Here is a 23,731-nt window from a genome sequence, read left to right as displayed (position 1 = left end):
GCAATACACACCCATTCATTTTTTGGAACGTTTTTTGGCGATTTATCGGCAAACTGTTTGGCGAAAAGCTTAGAAAAGTCATAGCACTAATGTCCCCACCGAGCCGCACGTTTTGATACCTTTTTTGTGTACGTGCGACCAAAACTGCGGGAGGAGAAGCGCGCCGAAAAACGTACGGAAGAATAAAATATTATATATATGGGGAAGAGTAGTATTGTGCTTTTCAAGGCACAATAAAAATGTCCCTTTCTTATTTCCAAACAAAGAATGGAAAACAAGCTTGTTTCCTTATTGTTCTCATCCATTAGCTGCCAAGTAAACTGACCAAGCCACATCAGCCCGGGAGTCTGGATGAATTAGCTCCAACCACAGGTATGGGACTGACCCTGGATAACCTTATTCAGTATGGCTGGGTTTGTGTGAATGTCACCCATTGGTTTGTGGAGTACCGTTTTGTTTGGCGTTTTGGCTGTCACCATGACAGTTAGACGGAGCAGCGTACTGCGAGCTAAGCTGCTCTCATTGGCTGGGAAGTTTCGACTCATCCTTCGCAGGAAACAATGATGGCTCAACTGGTCACACACAATCTCATATTACAGCTAAACAGTACACTAAAATATGTTTCTGAAACAATATTTATTTTATTGGTGAGTTTATTGGTAAGTGATTACCGTGTGACATCAAACTGAATACACATACAAACAACGTACAGCAAGACAAAACATGAGACAATTACAACATTGTAAACAATAACAGGGTCAGTAGCACCATATTTTACTAAATAACAATCATTATGTAAGTAAGTAAGTAAGTAAAGCTTTATATAGCACTTTTTTAACACAGAGTTACAAAGTGCTTTACAAACAACAAATAAAAAACTTTCAAACATACAGATGGGTCTATAAATATGTATATATACATATAAATATGTACATGCATAACCATACCCAATCAAACATACATAGGGAGCATGTAAATACAAACCCAAGGAAGATAAAACAAGAGGGAAGGATAAATTAAAAGAGAGGCAACAGATGAGAAAACAAACAAGAAGGATATCTGTAAAAAGGCTTGCCTATAGAGGTGGGTTTTGAGGAGTTGCTTAAAACAGTCCACAGATTCAGTGAATCTGAGTGATTGGGGAAGAATATGTAATGTATGAAGAAGACGTGAAACTAGTGATTTAGACCATACACTCGTTAGGAAACTGAGCTAATAAATGAAGTGAGAAGTCGGCTCTTCTCCATTAGAGTGAATGGTAACAGTGTGTTATTGCAGCCAATGAAGCTCACCCTGCTGGCCTTCACATAGAATGCTTCACTTTACAGACCGGGAAGCTCTGCCCATAATATATACTGTCAATGCTGCCACCCATGTGTTGAGGGAGAAACCCTGTCAAATCTACAACTGCGATGAGACAAGGTTACAGCTGGATTCAGCAAGAAGAAAAGTCATCATCATCATGCCTCAGGGGACCAAACACGCCTATAGGCAGGACGGGAATTTGGTGGGACTGGTGTCCTGGGTCCAGTGTGACAACTGTCACAAGTGGTTTCACGCCAGTGTGGTGGCCATCTCTTTCTCTGATGCTGTCCACCAGCTCCATGCAGCATTTGACTCTGTCTGATGGAATTTAAGCAGTTTTTTATTTCAGCTTTGAACTCTTTCCAGCAGTCCCTCCAGTCGGCTGATTTGCCACTTGAGATTGTGCAGTTTGAAGCAAAACTTCTGGCACAGGTTCTTTATTTGTGATCGTGTTGGTTCAAGCCTGCTTATGGCGGACATCTGGGGCAGACCTTGAATGGTCCTGAGGAGCAGCTTCAGAAACGCAAACTTGAAGTCAACGTATAGGACATTTCGTGATTTCCCCAGACTTCATCCGACCTTCCTGTTGACACCATGCTTGCCAAGTGTAAGTTACTCTGTGTGCTTATTATTATATGCATGTTAGGTGACTTAGTGCACCATAACTTTACAACATTGTAAGGAGCTGCAAATATTTACATAAACCATCCAAATAGGAGGTTTAAAACCTGTGTTGAAGGGAAGGGAAGGGAAGGGAAGAGAAGGGATGACAACCCGGTTGTTCTTTCCCAGGTATCCCGTAACTTTTGTTATGAATTGGTGCTATACGAATAAAACTGAACTGAATAGGCTTTATGCCAAGCGTCACGTGACCAAACCGGAAAACAGGTCTCCTGACTTCCGCTTGTCGGAAAAGCCGGTAGCAGCGGTAGGAACTGATGGTGACAGCTATTGACTTGGCCTAGCTAGCCCTTTTTAAGGTTGGCGTTTTATTAGATTTTAACATCTGAATGTAAGTGAGGAGAAGAAAATGTCAAAGCCAGTAAAGTACCAGATGCGGGATAATCCCAACAGTGATTCCTGCTGCGTACCTCAATGCGCGATGTCAGGGAAGTTCAACTCCACCGTGAGTTTCCACCACTTCCCAAAGGAAGAAACCTTAAGAAAAATATGGATACGTAATGTGAGACGTGAGAATTTAGTAATTAAGAGGACCACCACAGTCAGTAGTAGACATTTCGTCTCCACGGATGTCATTCAAGGTGGACGACAACGCTTGAAAGAGGGGGCTGTACCCGTGTTGTTCGCCTGGAACGACTACTCTCTGCCGGCGGTCAGACCAAGTGTCTGGGAGAGAACACAACGACCAGAGGATGAATCAACTGAAGAGGAAGAGATGGATGTTGAACTGTTGCTTCAGTGCCATGATTACGATGCAAAACCAGAACCATCAGCTTTGGATATATCATGTGAGAAAATAGAGGCCCAGCAGCGGGTGATAGAGGAGCTGCAAAAGAGGCTGGCTGAGGTTACACTGAAGCAGTCGTTTGGCTTGGAGAGGTTTTTAGCATCGGATGACGACATCAGATTCTATACCAGGTACGTATTATGTCATATGATACTTAGCTTGCATACCTCTGTGGTTATGACCTTCTTGCAGACCTATATTGTGTTCAAATCCATTCATTTATGAATGGATTTGAACACACAATAGTGGGCAGAGTATTCAGATTCTTTAATTCAGTAAAAGCACTAATACCACACTGAAAATACTCCACTACCTGCATTCAAATCCTTACTTATGTAAAAGTATGTAAGAATTATCAGAAAAATGTACTTAAAGTATGAAAAGTAAAAGTACTCATAGTGCAGTAAAATGATCCCTGTCAGTGTTTTACTATTATATAGGATGTTTATGAATTAATATTACTGCTGCATTAATGTGTATGTTGCATTTTACTGCTGTTGATGTTTAAGGTTGAGCTCATTTTAACTTCTTTATATACTGTTGTCTAGTTTAATCTATAAGATCATCATAGCCTGTTTGTAGCATCTCTGACCAGTGAGAACCACATATCTCTAAAAAGTCAACAAGCTCAGAAAAACTTTTCAGCTTTGTGATGATGCATTTTCCAAACATCAATAATGGGTTATGCTTTGATTTAAAGGTAATAATAATTTTCTTTCACTCTTTTAGATTTGCCAGCTACCGCCATCTACAGGCATTTTGGAGACAGATTGAACCTGCAACGAGGAGAATCGTGCGTGTTGGTACACAGTCATCCACTTCCAGCACAAGAGCAGCTCCTGACAATGCCACTGATCCACCTCGTCGACCGGTAGGCATAGTTCATACTTAATAATTTTGTTTTTAAAAGTAGCTTGCTGATAAATCAGCATCCGTAAGAACACTACTATCTAATTCAATATAATTTAAACCACATACAAGTGGTCTCAGACTTTTGGACCCCACATCGTTTCAGCATTCATCAGTCCACCGTCAGCAGGATAATCAAAACCTGGGTACATTTTTTGTACACCTTATTGGGTGCTGTTGGGATATGGATATGGATTGTCTCCTGAGACAATTAGAGCCACGATGCCGAGTGTATTCGGCAAATACTCTGACACCCAAGTCCTTATTGACTGTACAGAGATGAGATGTCAGATGCCTTCATCTTTACTCTTACAGAGTGAGATGTTTTCACAGTATAAATCCCACACTACCCTGAAAGGAATGATTGGTGTGTCACCACATGGTGCTGTTACTTTTGTTTCCTCACTGTATTCCGGCTCTATCAGTGACAAAGAATTGTTCAGGCAATCTGGCATTGTCCCTCTTTTGGATAAAGATATGGCTGTAATGGTGGACAAGGTGTTCAGAATTGACGACCTAGTGCCTTGCAAAGTTTACAGACCACGTTTTCTGAGTAAAAAGTCACAGCTGTCTCATGGCGAAGTGCTGGTCACTCAGGACATTGCACGGTTAAGAATACATGTTGAGAGGACAATTAGGCGCATCAAAGAGAACAAACTGTTTGACACTATTATCCCTCTGACCATTTGTGGCAGTATCAACCAGCTTTTTGCAGTAGCCTGCCTCCTAACAAACTATCAAAACAAGCCACTGGTCAAGGCTTGGGCCAAATAACTGTTAACTTCACTGAGCCAGTCTCTCTGGATACTTGTACACTGAATGGTCAATATTCTTGTCTCAGATCTGCTCGCTAAACTGATAATGGACCTCCCTCAATTCTGTTCCATTTGTCTCTCTTTATGATAAACAATAACACTACATAACAATTTCAACAAGAACTGGATTCTCTGATGTAGATTTGACATATGTATTCCATGATACATGTTTATGTAGCACGAGTTATATGTTTGACTTTGAGTGGTTTAATTTGTCAAAGTGCCAACTGTTCATTAATTGTCCCCTCTCTATCTCTTGTAGTAAAATGTATGAAATCAAACCATGCATACAGTAAAATATTGTATATGAAATCTGAAAACATATTTTATACAGTCACATAAGACAAATTGTATATGGAATGATTTAATTATTTTTGTCACTTACAAATAAATATGAAAAAAAACTTATTTTCCACTGTGTTTATTGCAAAATACACAGCACCTATTTATATAACAATTATGTTGTAGTTTTTTGATGCAAATATTGCTTCTTTGGCGATAAAGAGTTGGGCTGACCAAAAGAACACCCTTCCAACAGTGATGCATGAAACATTGAAATTGCCTGTAAGAGCCCCTTTGAAAAAGGCTATGGTCTCATTTCTAGATGTGAATGACAAACGTGAACAGTGAAAAAAGTGACCTTGCTTGAAAAATCAGAACCATATTTTACTGTCAAGTAATAGACAACATTGAGTAAATGGCACCTGTGTGTGGTGTAATTACTTTAAACACTGAGGCATATGCTGTGGCTAATGTGTAGTTCTGTATGGCCACCCTGTATGTTATGAAGACCCAAAGCATTTAAAATTAAACAAAGCATGAAATAATTAATTACACAAATAACAGGTGAATATGTTATGTAATATAACAATGCAATAGTGAAATAAGCCAATACATTTTCCAAATTCAGCTGAAAGGCATGAAATGTTATTTACTCCTGCCTCTCACAATAACAAAAGTTTATTGCAGGTAATTTCATTTTTCTTCATACAAAGGCCCCCACCTGAATTATCCTGCATCGATCAGTAAGATCTTTTGGAGACAGACAAGTACTTCTGCATGTACACTTTAAAGTAAAACTGGTCCACCCTCTCTCTGATGACCGCTTTTACCTCCGGGTCAACCTGGATACGCTGCACCAGCATGTCTTCCTGAGCACAAATCACAAAGTCACACCATTGCAGGCCAGTGATCAACAGTTGACCCTGCACCTGCCAGTAGTAAGAGTGGCTTTCACGGAGAGCCAAAGTGCCATCTTGCATTTGAAGGTATTTACAGTCCACATAGTTCTTCACATTAGGGCACTTTATCTCAACCAGTCCAAACGGTGGCTGTGCGAATGGATCAAAAATCAAGCCATCTGGCGAGGCACCAAGCCAAGGGGTATCTGGGTGGATGACGAGGCCACAGGGTGTGTAGTTGACATTTTTCATCCGGCAGTACTCCCTTGCCACCTCAAACTCCATGTCTGCACCTCTTCTCATTTCTGCAGTCTGCCTTGTTCCTTTGATGATTCTTTCTGCAAGAGACTCTGCAGAGCTCACTCCCCTCACAAAACACACCTCTCTAAAACGTGAGGAGGTGATCCTAGGCCTGCGGAGCTGATGCCACTCCTGGTCTGCTGCCTGCTCTCTTGTCGCTGCCTCAATCTTATAGGCCATGTCCAGTGTGACATTCAAGCTTTTAAGATGGAAGTGCTCCTCCTCAGTGCACACATGCACACAGTCTGTCGGGGCAAGCCTGTACTCCCCAATAGGCAGCGGTGGGTAAGGTGGAGGATCCTGGTGCATCTTGACTGACTTTGTGGACAATACAGGCTGCTGGTATGAGAGCACACTCCCCCTTTGTGCTAAGCCAAAAGCTGTCTCAACAAGGGTCTTCTCGTCACTGATGCCCATAGTTGCTGCTAGAGGTTTCTCGCTAATGCTGAAGTCTTTGTACACGTCTCCAATCAGTAGCAAAGAGATGTCTAGTGGGTCCCCTACCAAGCCCAGGTAGAGTGTACTCCTGTGAAAGAATGTAATACTGTCAGTTATATTAGTGTTAGTACTGTAATTAGTGTAAGTAATATTTGCAGGTTATTGACACCTATGAAATCTCTTTATTTGTGTGTGTGTACATATGTGTGTGTGTATACTGTATGTGTGTGTATGCGTGTACACATGTGTGTGTATACGTGTACATACTGTATGTGTATGTGTGTGCATGTGTATACATATGTAGACTGTATGATGCAGTAATTGCAATAGCAGCTCACTACCCCACCTGACCATTTATTGGCCCAGGTTTCACTCCCTGACAAAAAAAAGGACAAACAACATACAATCTTAACAATAGGAGACAATAAAATTGAAAGGAAAATCCACCCACAAAAAACTAACTAATCTGGCAAAGTATGTGACATATTACAACTGCCTATGTTAAAACAACGAGACCAAAACAAAATTGCATTCAATAATACATTGCTCTCCATCTAAGGTTCCTGACCCTTTAAAAGTTGGACTCTGGCATTGACAGATTATTCTAATACATATGTATACTTAAATATCACTAATGCCAGGAGTATTAGGCCTAGGAATTGTGTCTAAACACTTACCGCTGTTCTGGGCTTGTGCCATTGCTGCTCTGTCTCAGTGCAGGTGTGGACAGGTGGCACAACCTGCACATTCAACTCTGTGCCGTTTGAAACAGCAAAGCAACTGTGTGGTTACACATTGCAGTGCCAGCTACACATGAGCACCGATTTGATGTGAGGATGACAGGGTCCGAATCCCGAAGCACTATCTGTACAAAAGTATATGGAGAGAAATCTTTACAAACATTGACACAGATTTGAGAGTGTGGTTGAGCTTTAATGTATCCAATTTGAGCAGTGGTTCAAACAGATGCCACTGATTTGAGTAACAGTCTAGTTAGGTTGCTGGGGCAAGTTTGGCAATGACATTAACACAACAAATACAATAACAGAATTTGTTCATGCTGTAATAGAGGGACTTTTATAGGACGTATTATGAATAACATTGAATGATGGCACTGAAGAATCAAGGATGTCCAATCAGAGTCACATATACCCCAGTAACCTCACTATACACATCTTTTAACAAGTAGACAAACAACATTGAACTTGGAACAACTGTGCATGCATCTACCAAGCGTCTCAGACTAAAGCAGCTCCTGCAAGTCTGTCCATGGTGATTAGACAGTCAATGGGACCCGGTCATGATCACTGATTAGTCCACTCTTACTTACTCCTACCCTGAGAGGCTTGATAAATAATAAATACTGTCCCTGAACTGGAACAGATTGAGAACCCGAACAGAACACCCAACCCATCCCTAACGTTACTCTCAGGCTGTGTGGCTTCTCGTTTTTCCTCATAGATCTGTGACAAGCTGCCCTGATGCTAACAGCACCAGTCAGTCTGTCTTTGTTTGATACTGGTGAAAAATAAAGTGACAACGTGATTATGTAGGTCTACAGCTAGCAGTCATAAATTTGCAGAGCGTGACATTTTTTTCTATCAGCTCACATTAGTAGGTTAATGTTATCGTTAGCTTAGCTACCATAGTGACATACTGCATTATTGCCGTTCGGGAATGCTAACATGAGCTATCGCTAGCAGATACAAACCTTCATAGTCAAATATGTATGAGGAGGCGTATAGCTTAAACCCCTTGTCCATTTTGGTGGCAGGAGTTTTAGATGTCAACCTGCATATGCGATGGACATCAGTTATGCTCATTTTGGGTAACTCTTGAAGACATCTAGAGTAAAACAGCGCCATATTCAACGTAGCCAGTTAGGTTCAGCGCGGTACAGCGGACCTGAACCGGATGTGATGAGACCTGTTTCGCAGAATGCCCTATTGAATTGAAACAAGGACAAACAACATACAATCTTTGAAACAAAACATCTGTAGGCCAGGTAGTGAGCATGCCTGTAATGACAAAACAAAAAAATGTCACGTTATTAATTAAACACAACACACAGTAACAACCTAGTAGCCTTATATTCTATCTGTGTTGGTCATGTCTTACAGAACAGGATGCCAGAAGACTTGGTTCAACCTGCAGTCTACTTCAAATCATTTTGGCTGTATGGATTGACCAGGACATGGACAGCAGTTTTTCTTTCTGAAAATCTAACTGCATATTTGTGCAAATGCACTGAATGACTCATCATCTATTGTTTAATTGTGCCATTGTCAGTGTTGGGAGTAACTGTAATTCCACTCGATTTGCCAACATTTAGATGTACTTTTGTCTTACCTGAAAATGGTGGACAACTGCAAAGGGAAGACAAACACAGCTCGTCTGAGCATATCCCCTTGATATTCTTGTTGATGATCTAATGGCACAGAACTTACCTCCTTTCATTAATAATTATTTATTATCTAACTATCTAACATTTGCATCTGTGCGGTTCTACTGATTCCTCCTCTATTAGCCAATGCGTGTAGATTACAGGTAGGAACGCTACTTGTTGCTGCTCTCCGGTGGTCGACAATATTAATAATTATATATTTGCCTGGCCCACAGCATGTTTAAAAAACACAAACACATATTTAATAATTTAATGCATGTGTTTGTTGATAGTACAGGTTGAGAAAGCCACTTGAAATGCAGCCCCAGAATTGGCTGGTCATGTTAGCAAATTGTTCTACATGACACTGGTTGTGGCTTTGGAAGATGAGAGTTCAAACTGGTTGGAGTCAATTACCTGTTATGTGTTTTGAGAAATCTGTAAAAGCAGTAAGAGTTAGTTAATTTAATTACATTTGTTTTACCAGCATTTGTCTATAGTGCTAATTTCCCACACTAGCTGTATGACACAAAGCTAGCTGTAGTCCCTTTATTCTACTCACAAAACAGAAATATAAACAAATGAATTAATATGTTATTTATTGATAGCCTGAGTGTTTGGCTAGGTTATGCTACTAACATAAATAGGAGAAAAACATTAGCATTCTGTAGCAGGCTGAGAGGAACAAGGTTGATCCATGGGCAGGTCAGTGTCCGTTGACTCTGTCAGATTCTGGCTCTGGTCGCTCAAACATGTAGTGCTGAGTGAATCTAATGAAGCCGTTAGCATCCATTTTGGTGCTGTTATAGTACAATAATGGTATATGACAGTTGAAAGTCATTATTCTCTCCCTGACCAATCCTGCTTCAGAGTGATGTTGCACCACCAACTCAATTTACTTTCTAAATAAATAAATGTACAAATAAATAAATGTAAAAATACAGAAATAACCAAAATGTATTTATTTGTCTTTTATGTATGTATTTAATTATTTATTTCTACATTGATTTATTTATGTATGCTTATGTCATATTTTGTCCTTTATAGTATGACTCAACGTTTTGTGTGGGGGACTGCTAATTGGTGAAACTTGTGGGAAACTACAGGGATCAGGGGTCAGTTTGCGAAAAAGTTGCGGTCACAGCACAAAATTGCAAGGTTGCAAAGAATTCCCAAGGATTGGCTGAATTTGTGTTAATTGTTGCGATCGCAACATTGCAACTTCCTGGAGGAACTGAATCATTTTCAATAACATCTGGAATCTGCAATCTAGGAGAGGCCTGCCTTCACACAGACACTGCTTCTAAAATCCTCTGCCTCCTCACACCCAGTCTCTCACACATGAACCACAGAGCCATCACACACAGCTAACACATTTACAACAGCTCCCTCAATCAACACTTCACATACTGCCATCTGGTCGGAGATACAGGACTTTGAAATGGGACGCCAAAGCAGCCTTTATCAATATATATATATATATATATATATATATTTTGGGGCCGATGCATATGAATCCATTCATATTGATGAACAGGATTGTGTATTGGAAAGAATCTATAAATAGGGGTGTGTCTAGAAGGTGGGCCTTAGTTGGCTCTGGCCACTCCTGAAATCTGATTGGCCACCCCATTATCCTTACCTCCTCCACTCGCTCTGTTTTTCAGAATCTGCAGCGGGTTCTGTTTTTAATAATTCAATTCAATTCAATTTTATTTGTATAGCGCCAATTCATAACACTCTTTATAACATTATTTACAGAGACCCAACAGTACCACCATGAGCAAGCACTTGGCGACAAGGGCAAGGAAAAACTGCCTGTTAAAAGGCCGAAACCTAGGACAGATCCTTCGGCTCTAGGTGGGTGGTCGTCTGTCTCGACCAGTTTGGGTGAGAGAGAGAGAGAGAGAGAGAGAGAGAGAGAGAGAGAGAGAGAGACAGACAGACAGACAGACAGACAGACGTTGAGTGATTGAAGATACTACTTAGCAGGCAAAATTTTTGACGATAGAAAAACTAGCATGGCCATTTTCAAAGTGGTCCCTTGACCTCTGACCCAAGATATCTGAATGAGGGGCACACAGTAGCTTACCTGGTAGAGTGCGTGCCCCATGTGTCCTTAGCACAGTAGCTCGGGTGTGATTCTAACCTGCTGTCCTTTGCTGCATGGCCCCTCTCTCTCTCCCCCCTTTCCTAACTTCACCTGTCTTATCAAATATAAGCATAAAAAGTAAACTGTAAACATGTTTATTTCTGCTGTAAAGTTGGGTATTTGTGTGACTGATTAAGTCCTGTGACAGTTCGCTAAATCACTCTACACACACAGGTTGATCTCATGTCTTCGCATACAAACTTCACAGCGGTCTAGCAGTTAGTGAGAATTTATAAACATACATTTTTCACTTGTTACTAGTGCTGTCAAACGATTAAAATATTTAATCGCGATTAATCGCATTAATGTCATAGTTAACTCATTTTTATCTATTCTAAATGTCCCTTGATTTCTTTTTGTCCCATTATTTTTTCTCATTTGAATGCTCTTATCAACATGGAAAAGTGGATCGGCTTGCTTTGTGCAAATGTTGTTTTTATTGAAAAATCATCCATTGTTGCCTGGCTTTGACGAGGGGGCGGAGAATTCTCGTCAGCTGTGTGTTTGGCCATCAAGTGGTATTTCAGACTGGACGTGCTGCGATGATAGCTCAGTTCACAACGACAAAACACACAGATCACTTTGGTCTTGTCAATGGAACCATTTGGCAACTTTTTAAAAGTAAACTTTCCATTCAGAATATTATTGGCATCCATTTCGGCGTCTCACGCTCGCCATCCACTCAAAACGTAACGTCTACTACTCTTAAACAAGTGTGTGCCTGTTGTTTTGTTTCCGGTCTAGCTAGATCCGGTGTGGTGTTGTAGTTTTTCTAACGTCACTAGTTGTTGCAACAGCATGTGAAAAAAACTACAAAGTGTGCTAGGCCAAAAAGAACGTTAATCTTGCGATAAAAAAATTGACGCCGTTAAAATGGGTTTGCGTTAACACCGTTAATGACGCGTTTAACTGACCGCACTACTTGTTACACAGTGTATTCACAGGTACCGACCCGGTGCAGGGCTCTGCTGTATGTCATAACACCACATCTGGCCAAGTCTGCTTTCATTCTAATCAGGGCAAGCTTAATTTTTAGTTCAAGAGGTGTTTATTATTCATTGCTGTTGTAACATCTGTATGCTTAAGCTGGTTTGTCAACTTTCAGTGCTTCAAACTGACCCCATCTTAAGTCCCACCCTTTTTGATTTGTGCTCCAGTAAGTAATAAAGCACAAGATCAGCCGATATTGATGATGAGGCCTCTGTGTTGTGTCAGCTGATATTAAGGGATTGTCTTGAGGAGGTATCAAAATCTTTTAAGATCTTTATTGTTACAGCATACCAGGTATTGTTCCAGCCATTAACATATGTAGATGGATGACATGACAATTCTCCAAAAGTTAAGTCCGAACAGTTTGGTTTTAATACGTTATGTGAAGCTATAAAAAAAGGGGTTTCACATTGTGATTGACAGCGGAAGGTTGTGGGTTTGATCCCCGGCTCCTGTCGAAGTATCCTTGAGCAAGATACTGAACCCCCAAATTGCTCCTGATGCGGAAGACTAGAAAGGCGCTATACAAGTACAGGTCCATTTACCATTACCATTGGATCACTACTGTGCAGACTCTGGCTCTGAATGAAGTCACCAGCGCAAGATGGCAGGATCTGGGATATCTTCTATATGGGGATGGTTCCGGCAGATAATGTTGTACAAAGCTTTTATCCATGCTATATATGGACACTATGGAAAATTGACTTCAACCTGATTTTCTTCATCTAAATAATTCAAACTGACATTTCCATGATGGCTGCAGATGTTACACCAAGTCCTCATACATGTTTAAAAATGAATTACAGACATGAAGCTAAATGAGCTATAGAAAGAACCTGGAAAGATCATACACACAATGATGAAATCTACTCAATCATACTATGCAGATATCAGCAGTGGTCATGTGAAGTCTCTTTAATGGAAACATTGTGCATTTAGGCTTAGTGGCATCAGATGTTTGCACTCTAAAGGCTTTTAATATCTGGACTTTGATGCTGAGCTGCCGAGCAGCAACGTATAAAATATGGGTTTGTTCAACGTGGCATACTATACTTTCCACTCTCAGGGATTCATACAGAAAAATATATATTTTTTTGTTAAGGGTCAAATATACCCATAGATGTTTAAATACACTTACAAAGAGGCAAATGGTGACTTCAAACCAGTACAATTGTATTATGACTTCTCAGAGGATTCAGAAAGAATGAACTATTTAATAAACATTTCCTGTCTCACAAATGGCATTTTCACAGTGCTTCTTTATATTAACATAATGCAGGAGTTTTCCTGATCTATAAATAGTCCTGTATTTGTAAAGGTAAGTCATTGCTTCTTGCACATATATTTCCTGCAGAGAGACAAATCTATCTATGCAAACCTATACAAAGACAAGTGTGTGTAACCATGGATCGCAGACGAGCTCGTAAACACAGCTCCCCAGCACAATTTGCAGAGCTGACGCCTTGTGACACACTTCCTGCATCAGCTTCTGTGTGTGTAGCCAATGTCTAGCTTTTCATTTCAGCGCTCATGTTAAGAGGTCAGAGCAGCCACACAGCCCACGTGAGCAGCAACACTTCATTAGAGAGTGGAGGTCTCGCCTATTTTTTCTGCAACCACTGCTAAGACATTGTAATTCTGACTGATGAATGGGTGCTTTTATTTAAAACAAAACAAAACATTTAATGCTGTTTTAAAAAATTTAAAGACAGAACTATACATCCTGTCACCAATGTGAGTTGCTAGGTCACCAAGAATGTCACTGACCAGAAAGCTTAAATTGATCAATACATTTTTGTATTGTATTGTATTTGCCTTAATGCTATCTGAAACCCACTTTCAAATTTGTAAGAACTTTATTTATTTTATTTGCTGCTCCGAAATTTCCCTTTTTCGTATTTTCACAAATAGAAACTGTCTATTCAAGAGTCTTTAAGCCTCTCTCAAATAATCTGTCCAGATTTAACAAGTCTAGGTATAGTGGTTTTAAAAGAGACCTGATCCAAGGTGGTCTAGATGTGGAGACATTTTTTTGCTTTTTAGCAACACAAATTGTAAAGTGGGTTTGCAGACAGCGTTAGGGCTTTACCTAAAGCTTTCACAATAGTAAGAGCAACAAACAACGAATGATTGGTTGCTCAGCACTGTACGTTTAGTGTCCCTTAAGTTTCCCCTAAACTGCAGAGGTTGTGTTCCACAACCCTATTGATCATAACTCACAAACTAAACTATCCCCAGCCACTGAGCTGTGTTTAACGCTACATGGAATAAATGTCCTCTGGATGACTACTTAGAGGTCTTATACATTCTGCCAACAACTCTCAAAGCAAATGACTGTTGATAATTTCTAAGAATACGTGTGAGATTACACGCGTGACAAATTAGTTTTTGCTTTTGGTTCGAGTAGCTCTTTATAATTCTCACTGTCACAAAGAGCCTACTGCACAGTTGTTAGTGCACTAATTATCCTGTGATTGTTGACTTACGGTAATTGTGTGAGGGTTACAACAACAGAGCTGATTAGAATTTAGGAGGACTAGCTTGATGATTCATTCAGTTTTTGCAGTAGTATGGTTGATCACGGTTTATATTAGTAAAGTGATCTGAATCTGCGTTATAGACAGCATGACACTGATGAAGCAGACAATCCTCTAGCCTAAATGTATCCTTCCTGAAACTAATGAGAGTGGAGGTGTTGATTGATCAGCCATTGGGGCGGCTGTGGCTCAGAGGCAGAGCAGGTCGTTCCTCAATTGGAAGGTTGTGGGTTCGATCCCCGGCTACTGGTGCCACATGTCGAAGTATCCTTGAGCAAGATACTGAACCCCGAATTGCTCCCGATGCCGTGCATCGGTGTGTGAATGTGTATGAGTGTTAGTTTCTGTTCGATGGACTTTGCCATCACTGAGTGAATGTGTGTGAAAGGGTGAATGTGGCACATAGTGTAAAAGCGCTTTGAGTGGTCGGAAGACTCACCTCACTGCTCTTCAGAACTTTGTTGCTTGGATAGAAACCTTTGATTCATCACTTCCTGAGTGCTCAGAAGATCACCCTCCCCACCACCCCCAGTGACCTGACCTGAAGCCTGAACTTAATTAGATGGGATCACTGCTATAACTATATGACATTTGTACGTCCTGGCGTCATCACAGCTGTGGCTCAGAAGTAGAGCAGGTCATCTACTAAGAAGGACTGAACCCTAAATTGCGCCCGATGCTGTGCATCGGTGTGTAAATGTGTATGAATGAGTTAGATTCTGATCAATGGACTTTGCCATCACTGTGTGAAAGGGTATATGTGGCATCTAGTGTAAAAGCGCTTTGAGTAGACTAGAAAGGCACTATACAAGTACAGGTCCATTTACCATCACCTACCTGTGGTTTCAACCCTGTACTGTAACTGAAAAATCAGGACCAAACACCACGTTTTGTGCCAACACAACACATCATGTGTAGACCACACCATGTAAATTTCACATAAATAAGATGATAATTGCCATAGAACGCTTACTTTCTGTTTGCAGTAGGTGCTGCTATGACTATATTAATAACACTCCTTGGATCAACAACAACATTAGACAACAAAGAAGGGAATATAGGAAGGCTGAGAGATATTGGAAAAGTACAAACTTGAAGTCCACCGCCTCTACATGAGGGAACTACTGTTTAATTTGAACAAGACTATTAAAGATGCACCAGCTGCCTGCTGATGCATGCTGACAAAGGTGAACGCTCCATCCTTATTCTTCTCGATATGACTGCAGCCTTTGATACCATTGATCATGCCATTTTACTGGATAGATTACAGAACTGGGTTGGCATTTCTGGTACAGCCTTAAACTGCTTTAATTGGATTGGATAAAGTACACTTTTTATTTATCTGAGTATTTCACCAAATCATCATGTCCCTGGTGTATAAAGGCCTATATAGGTATAGGGTGTACAGGTGTAACTGATAAATTGGTAACTCAATGTGTACAGTTACACAAAAACTTCATTAACATCACATTATCAGAACTTTTATGAACCAGGTTCCTGCTTGGAGTCAAACAGAGGACTGCAATTACATGATCACCACACTAAACCCCTAGCTCACACACTTAGCTGAAAACATTATGTCAAAATAAAAAACGATAATATTCTGGCAACTACAGTTTTCTGGGGGGAAAAAAACTTGAAATAACAGAAAATAACTGACTTGTAAAAATACAGTCATTTTATATAATTAAAATACAGTGGTTAGCTTTAATTTCTCAAAAAACAATGAAATACCTATACTTATACACCTATAAATACAGGCAACAACACTGCTATATTACAAATAATCAGGCTTAAATTTACTGTTATTGCTCTGTTATTATTTTACTTTTCTATTTTAATTTTGAATTTTAAAAGTTATAGAACTGTAACAAAAATCACCATCTGTGAAATTATAGTAATTACTGTATTATTTTAGTGATACAAACTGTAAATTGACAGTTTACAAATGCTTAGACTGAAAAGTGTTTATTCAAATCTGTCAATTAACAAATCCATGTAAAATGTATTATAAGTTGTTATTACTAATTTTAAATAATTTTTTAAAATGTATTAACAGTATTTAAATGTCTTTTTATGTTAAAAAGGGACATTTTCTTTAAATAAGAAGTAATTTTATGATTATTTACAGTTACAGATTTTTCACGGCTTTTTATATTAGACATTCATTACATACAAAAAATATGTTAATAAATAAATGAAAAAAACCCTGTAAACATACAGATTTTTTTTTATCAATACATTGTTTGTAGTATTCACAGCATGTTAAAATTCAGTCTAAAACAGCAGAGTATAATTTAGCCATAGTCTACCTTGCTGTATGACCTTTTCTGTTTATTATAAAGTAGATATGTCCATGTGTCTTGAAATGGTTTCATCACTTTATTTTGCATCCACTTGCTGGAAAAACCATAACATAATACAAAACCAATAATTTCCCAGGTTGGTGCAGTAACCCGGCTACAGTCTGCAATGACTGTGTCCACAGTCCTTGCATTGAGCAGACACACAGAAGGCCTGTGAGCCTGCAGGCCTGTGCCTTAGCTGAACACTCAATTCATTAGGCTTGATCAAACTGTCAACTGTGCAGTGGTCTGAAGCAGAGGCTCCCACAACACAGCCCAGTGAAGGTCAGGAATGACGAGAATATGGATTCGGAGACAGAAACTGAGGCAATTGGTGATCTCATCTCACTCATCTATTCCCTACTCATCATCTATCATTGCAGGGAGTCATTTTCCAGTCATTTATTTAATGGTGATACAGCAAAATTTGGATCTAAAAATGAGCTTTGTTTTGTGGTGTTCAGCAGACACTTGCTGGGCACCAAATTTAAGTTATTTTAAAATTTAAAATTTTCGAGGAAAGATTCAGGGCTGGAGCCAAAGACCTTGACGTTCTCCAGCAAACATAAAACTTACCCCACCACTGTACTTACCAGTTCTTACACTTAAAAGACACCTTTTAGAACAAAACTGTTGTACATAACTTCAACCCCGCCCCCCCCTTTTTTTTCTCACCATGACACCCCAGCCTCACTACCATTAGACATCAGACTTAAGTACGCATCAATCGATTGTTGATCTATTTGCAAAAATACTTTTTCCATGTCACATAACTCAAAAGTTCAACTAATTCAATACAAGGTCCTGCACAGAGTACACATCAACACTCACAAAATGTATCATATGTCTTCCCACTGCTATAACCACTCCCTTGCATTCTGGCTCTGCAAACCTGTTGGTCGGTTTTGGTCGGAGGTCATGGGAGAGCTGTCTGAGATCCTTAGCCTCAGCACCCCCCTCTCTCCCTCCTTCTGTCTCTTAGGCAATCTCTGCTCACTCACAGTCCCACAACATCCAAATGTTCATCTTAATAGCATTAACTACGGCCAAGAAAAAACACATTACTCAACAGGAAAAACCTGAAAAGTCTAAACTATCAATAAACCACTGGCTCAATTTGTGAAAACCTAGAAAAGCTCACATGAACCGTAAAAGACAATCTGATCCAATTTCATAACATCTGGGGCCAGATGCATAAAACTGTGTATATTTAGGTGTAGAAATCTGTGAACACACAAAACAAGAAACATGCATATGCAGTCTTTTCATCAGATTTATAAAACGTCACATATGTCTCTTCCTACGTGTTTTTCCCAACATACATCTCAATCATCCTGAAATTGTGTGCACCTGCGTGAGCCTTCTGATCACCCCCACAGTTGACTATAAATGGCTTGAAACACACCCCCAGTTGCCTGATTTGCATATGAAGAATCAGCATTTAGAAGTTTTGAAGAGAAATGGTGGAAGCATCAAAGAAGCAAATGAAGAAGAGATGCAATTTAACAGAATGTGAACTGGAGGTAATGGTGGATCAAATTGAAAAAAGAAAACGTGTGTTATTTGAATCCCTAAACTCTGTATGAATAAAAAATTAAACAAGGTGAATAATGGTGAAACCCATTAGGCACGGCTACAGCCATCATAGAGTAGCACTTTAACAAACTATTAACTGGTCACTCACACCTGAAGGTAATTCTTATACCTTAATAATAGTCTTTTTTTTAAGAGATCATGTATTTGATTATTTATATAAAGATTATTATAATAATTATTATTATTATGCAATGAAAAACACATTAACTCTACAGAAAGAAATTAAGGCTAGTCAAAAAGGTTGTTAATCACACATACATCCCTATGTTAATGTTTCACAGTCTAGTGAAAGAATAAAGCTCTAGACAAAATGTCAACCAAATTCACACTTTTATTAATCCCCTTTTTACTAACTTGCAAGATTTACTGTAAGACTCAAAGGTCTACATGGTATGATAGATGCATATGAGTACGCACATTTTCACCACCTTTTTTATACAAATGGAAACCTCTGTGGAAAATTACATAAATACACTTTTTGTGATTAAAACTCACCCTCATCTCTCATCTCTTCATCATAAGGAAATGTCCAAATCTGAATCTGTCTAAATTATATTGTAAGGAATCTATTCTGCTTCAGTTCTGTTTTCTACAACAATGTGACTCCACATTAAGTATATTAAGATGGTCTTGCTGTCCAATACAGTTGACATTCAAAGGGCTATTGTTTCAAAACAAAAATAATTTAACTACTAAATATAATTCCTGACATGTTAATAAACAAGAACATATATAATTGTCATCAACAATATTGGATTTACATTTCCTCTTTCCATTAAATGTGCATGCTCATATGCCACCCATTTTCAGCATCCCAGTCTATCCCATGATATATCATCAAGAGGCCCAGGATGCCCTCTTTACAGTACAGCAGGGTTTGATAGAGTAGCTCAAAAGAGTGTAAGGTGATTCACACAAACCAAATGTCCACTACAAAGGACACAAGTCAATGGGCTGGGTCCCAGGAGTCTGTCGTCCTGTCTGCTGTGTGACTTGCCCGGTACCATACAGTTAATTCAGGTTTTATTTGAGCTCTTTAAAACACATGTTCCCTGGAAAGTAATTAGGATTTCAAGGGAGTTTTCATGAAAGTACCTGAAGTAAGGTCTGTAGTTTTTGCGAGCTTAATCCTAAAGCTACACTGAGAATATAATGGAATAATAAGACTGTCAGAGAATCGGGGAGGTTTGTGGCTGCTACAGCAGATTGTGCTGTCATGGTATTGGCACAGATTTTCTGACTGCTAACTGAGCATATAAGTAAGCTAAGACAAATATTAATTAATAAACTGTTATACTCTTTTACACAAGCCCTTGGCTTATTGCATCTTTTTATGAGCCTGAAGAAGAAAAATACATTGCTCATGCCAATGTTAATAAGATCCTTGATCATTTTTAGTCAGAGACCCTTTTGTCAAGGAATTGGCAAACTAGTTGTGACAGATGCACTGTAATTCATTTTGTCTACCCATAAACAGAATAAAATGTTTAACCAGACTGTGTTTACTGCCTCAAGTGAATTAACTACCAAGCCAGATCCATATTTAGAGGTACACAGCTAGATTAGGTAGGTTGCTAGCTAGCTTTCTATCTAATGTTACATTGATCATATCTGCAAACTTCCAATAATAGCCCAGACATGTATGTATTTGAACAGTGTAGCCTTCATTAGAAACAGGCATTATATCATAGTTCACTTAAAAATTCTCATTCCAGTTTCTAATGATGAGTGGTTAAGTTAATGTGAAGAGCTACATATGGTAACAGTTGATTGGCTGACAAACGTTTAATTAGCTATTTAAATGTATTCCAGCAATAGCTAGCTACTGTGAACTGAAAAATGGCTCAACAACTATGATTATTACTGGGAGTAAGTGCTATCTTCCACTTCTCCCATGTCCTAAACAAGCTAAAAGTTAAATCCTTGTTTAGTTTGGTTTGTCACGTGTCTTTTAGGAGTTCGGACATCCAAAGGGAACTCAGAGCAGAGTCACTGCTCCTTTGCGTCAGAGGGAGCTAGCTGAGGTTGTTCGGGCAACTGATTAGGATGCCTCCTCGGCGCCTTCCTCTGGAGGTTTCTGGAGGCAAGTCCAACTGGGAGGAGACCCTGGTATAGACCCAAAACGTGCTGAAGGGATTACTCATGACTTGGGAATGCCTCAGGATCACCCTAAGATGAGCTGGAGAACGTTGCTGGAATACCCTGCATAACCTGATGGCCACTGCGACCCGACCCCAAATGAACAACAATAAATTATAGAATAGAATCAATTTTAATTTAATTTGTCTTGGGCACAGTGCTACAGTTTGTTGCCTCACAGAAACAAGCATACCTCAACACAAAACACACATGAAAAAACACTTACGAAATCAACATAAAAACATCTTAAAACATGGAGAACACTACATTTTAACACTGACAATGGGGCAGCTTAAAAAGAGACTGTAAGAAACTATAAGAATAAAAGTGCTACGGTGCTGGTTTGTACTGATTTAGTGGAGTTCAGCAGCTTGATAGAAGTCGGGACGAACGATAACTTCAGTCTTTTTGATTTGCACTTCCTTCTTCTTCCTGATGGCAGAGGTTCATATTCAGAGAAGAGGGGATGTTGAGGGTCCACATTTGATTTTTTCCGCTTGTTTCATGACTGTGTGCTCATATAGGCTCTGTGGGCTCATATTCTTTCCTCCCTATTGTCCTCATAGCTATTTTGTGAATCTATATCTAATGATGCTCTCTAGGATCGCCCTGTAGAACATCAGCATGATGGTAAATGGTAAATGGACCTGTACTTGTATAGCGCCTTTCTAGTCTTCCGACCACTCAAAGCGCTTTTACACTATATGCCACATTCACCCTTTCACACACATTCACTCAGTGATGACAAAGTCCATCAAACAGAAACTAACATTCATACACATTCACACACCGATGCACAGCATAGGGAGCAATTTGGGGTTCAGTATCTTGCTCAAGGATACTTCAACATGTGGAACCAGGAGCTGGGGATCGAACCCACAACCTTCTGATTAAGGAACGAGCCGCTCTACCTCTGAGTCACAGCCGCGAACACACCGTACAGTCACAGTCGCTTTAGAAAATACAGTCTCTGCTGCACTCGATTATTTGCAGGTGATCAATGTGTGTTTTCCAGCAAAGAAGGTTGTCTATATGGACACCTAAATATTTATACGAGGACACTTGGCTAATTTTCTGGTTTTTGATGACCACTGGCTTGTAGTCAGTCATTTGTCTCAGGTCAAAGACCATCTCCTGTGTTTTGGTGCAGTTACAAATTATAAAAGTAACTAGTTACTTCACAAATCTAAACAATTTTAATGTTGCTGTGGGACAAAGTGAGACTAGCCTCCAATCAAATGCCATGTATGTAGATATTATGTTTATATAGTGGATCCATACAAATAACACAATAGATGTTTTGGAACTTTTGATATTTATTGCCCTTCAACAGGCCACAACTGGGCAAAATTAAATTGTGCTTGTTAAGCACTATACCAAAAATAAATAACAAATATATACACTCTTTGGAGTGCAAATAAAAAAAAAACTTCAGACAATTGGTAGATATACTGTACTTCAAGTATTTTCTTCCTCGAAAAAGTAGAACAGTGTAACAATATGAGGTGCTTTCAATCTAACTGTAAAGTACAATGTATAGCAAAACTAAGGAATCCAAATATAAACAGGTAATACATAAGAAATAAAAAATACATCACTGATCATCAGCAAATTTTATAATATAATTATTGGGGTGTACTTTCCTACAGTCATTAGTGTACAGTGTAAAAGGTATAGGGTATCCCCCAGATACTTGTGGGACCCCAGTATCAGTATGTTTGGTCTCTGACAATGTCTCATTCATTTTCACTTGTTGTGTCCTATTAAAAAAAAAGAATAAAACCAATCAGCTACCAAGCTCCTCTCCTGTGGAACCAGCTTCCAGTTGTGGTTGGGAGGAGACGCTGTATTTATCTCCACATTCCAACACTGGGCTTAAGACATTCCTCTTTGATAAAGCTTATAGTTAGGGCTGGATCAGGTGAGTCCTGAACCATCCCTTAGTTATGCTGCTAAAGGCCTAGACTATCGGGGAATTTCCCATGATGCACTGAGCTCTTCTCTTCTCTTCCTCTCTCTCTCTCTCTGCACACATTCATGTCCCATTAATGCATGTTACTAACTTCAGGTTCTCATGGATCCTGGTGGAACCTCCTGCCATGGTCCTGCTTGACTCCCATTGCTAATATTACTCATATTATTGTTATTATTATTATTATTATTACTACAGATACTATTATTACTATAATCACTGCTCATTGTCCCCCATCATTGTTGTCGTCGTCATCATCATCCTCTTCATGTTCATAATCAGTCACTACTATTAGTGTAGTTGTTGCTACTGTTGTTTCTGTGCACCCTTGTCTCTCTCTGTCCTTCTGTCGTAACCTCCGTTCTCTCTCTCTCTCTCTCTCTCTCTCTCTCTCTCTCTCTCTCTCTCACACCAACTGGTCGAGACAGACGACCACCCACCTAGAGCCGAAGGTTCTGTCCTAGGTTTCTGCCTCTTAAAAGGAAGTTTTTCCTTGCCACCGTTGCCAAGTACTTGCTCATGGTGGTACTGTTGGGTCTCTGTAAATAATGTTACAAGGAGTTCGGTCTAGACCTGCTCTATTTGAAAAGTGTCCTGAGATAACTTCTGTTATGAATTGGCGCTGTTGAGTTGAATTGAATTGAATTTGATTAACACTGAAACTTAGGCTTTTCTATAAGCAAATAGGGCTGCACTGTATTAAATGCTGAACTAAAATCAATAGATATAATTCTAGCATAGGCTTTTGTGTTCTCAAGGTGCTTAGAACTAAAGTGTGAAATGCAGAGGATGACATCTTCAGTGCTGCGTTTCTGTCTAAGTCTGGCTCGACTTCTTTCTTGAGCAGAGACACTACACATTTCTTAAAACATTTCATGACAATAGAGGTCAAAGCCACAGAACGAAAATCATTATTCCATTCAATTCAATTCAATTTTATTTGTATAGCGCCAATTCATAACAGATGTTATCTCAAGACACTTTTCAAATAGAGCAGGTCTAGACCACTGTGGCAGAGGGCTTTTTAGGCACTGGTGTTATGACTGACTTCTTCCACAAAGCTGGGACAGTGTGAGTGTCCAAAGATCGTTGGAATATGGAATACCATGATGGTGCTAGTTCCTCTGCACAGCTTTTAATCAAGAAAGCTGGCAGTCCGTCTGGCCCAGTGGACTTCTTAGTGCACACCTTACTAAAAAGG

General features: G+C 39.5%; 1 long non-coding RNA gene across 1 annotated transcript in view; it reads right to left on the bottom strand.

Moving 5' to 3' along the window:
• Nucleotides 1-23,146, bottom strand: part of LOC127368802 (uncharacterized) — a 255,086-nt gene extending 231,940 nt beyond the window's left edge. Inside the window, exon 1 of the long non-coding RNA XR_007885881.1 lies at nt 23,104-23,146. This is a non-coding gene — a long non-coding RNA (uncharacterized LOC127368802). The remainder of the gene's footprint in view (nt 1-23,103) is intronic.
• Nucleotides 23,147-23,731: the final 585 nt, after the last annotated feature.

The sequence above is a fragment of the Dicentrarchus labrax genome, unplaced genomic scaffold (assembly GCF_905237075.1).
Source record: "Dicentrarchus labrax unplaced genomic scaffold, dlabrax2021, whole genome shotgun sequence".
Lineage (NCBI taxonomy): Eukaryota > Metazoa > Chordata > Actinopteri > Moronidae > Dicentrarchus > Dicentrarchus labrax.
Note: the sequence above shows the minus strand (reverse complement) of the source record. Positions and strands in the feature narration are given on the sequence as shown.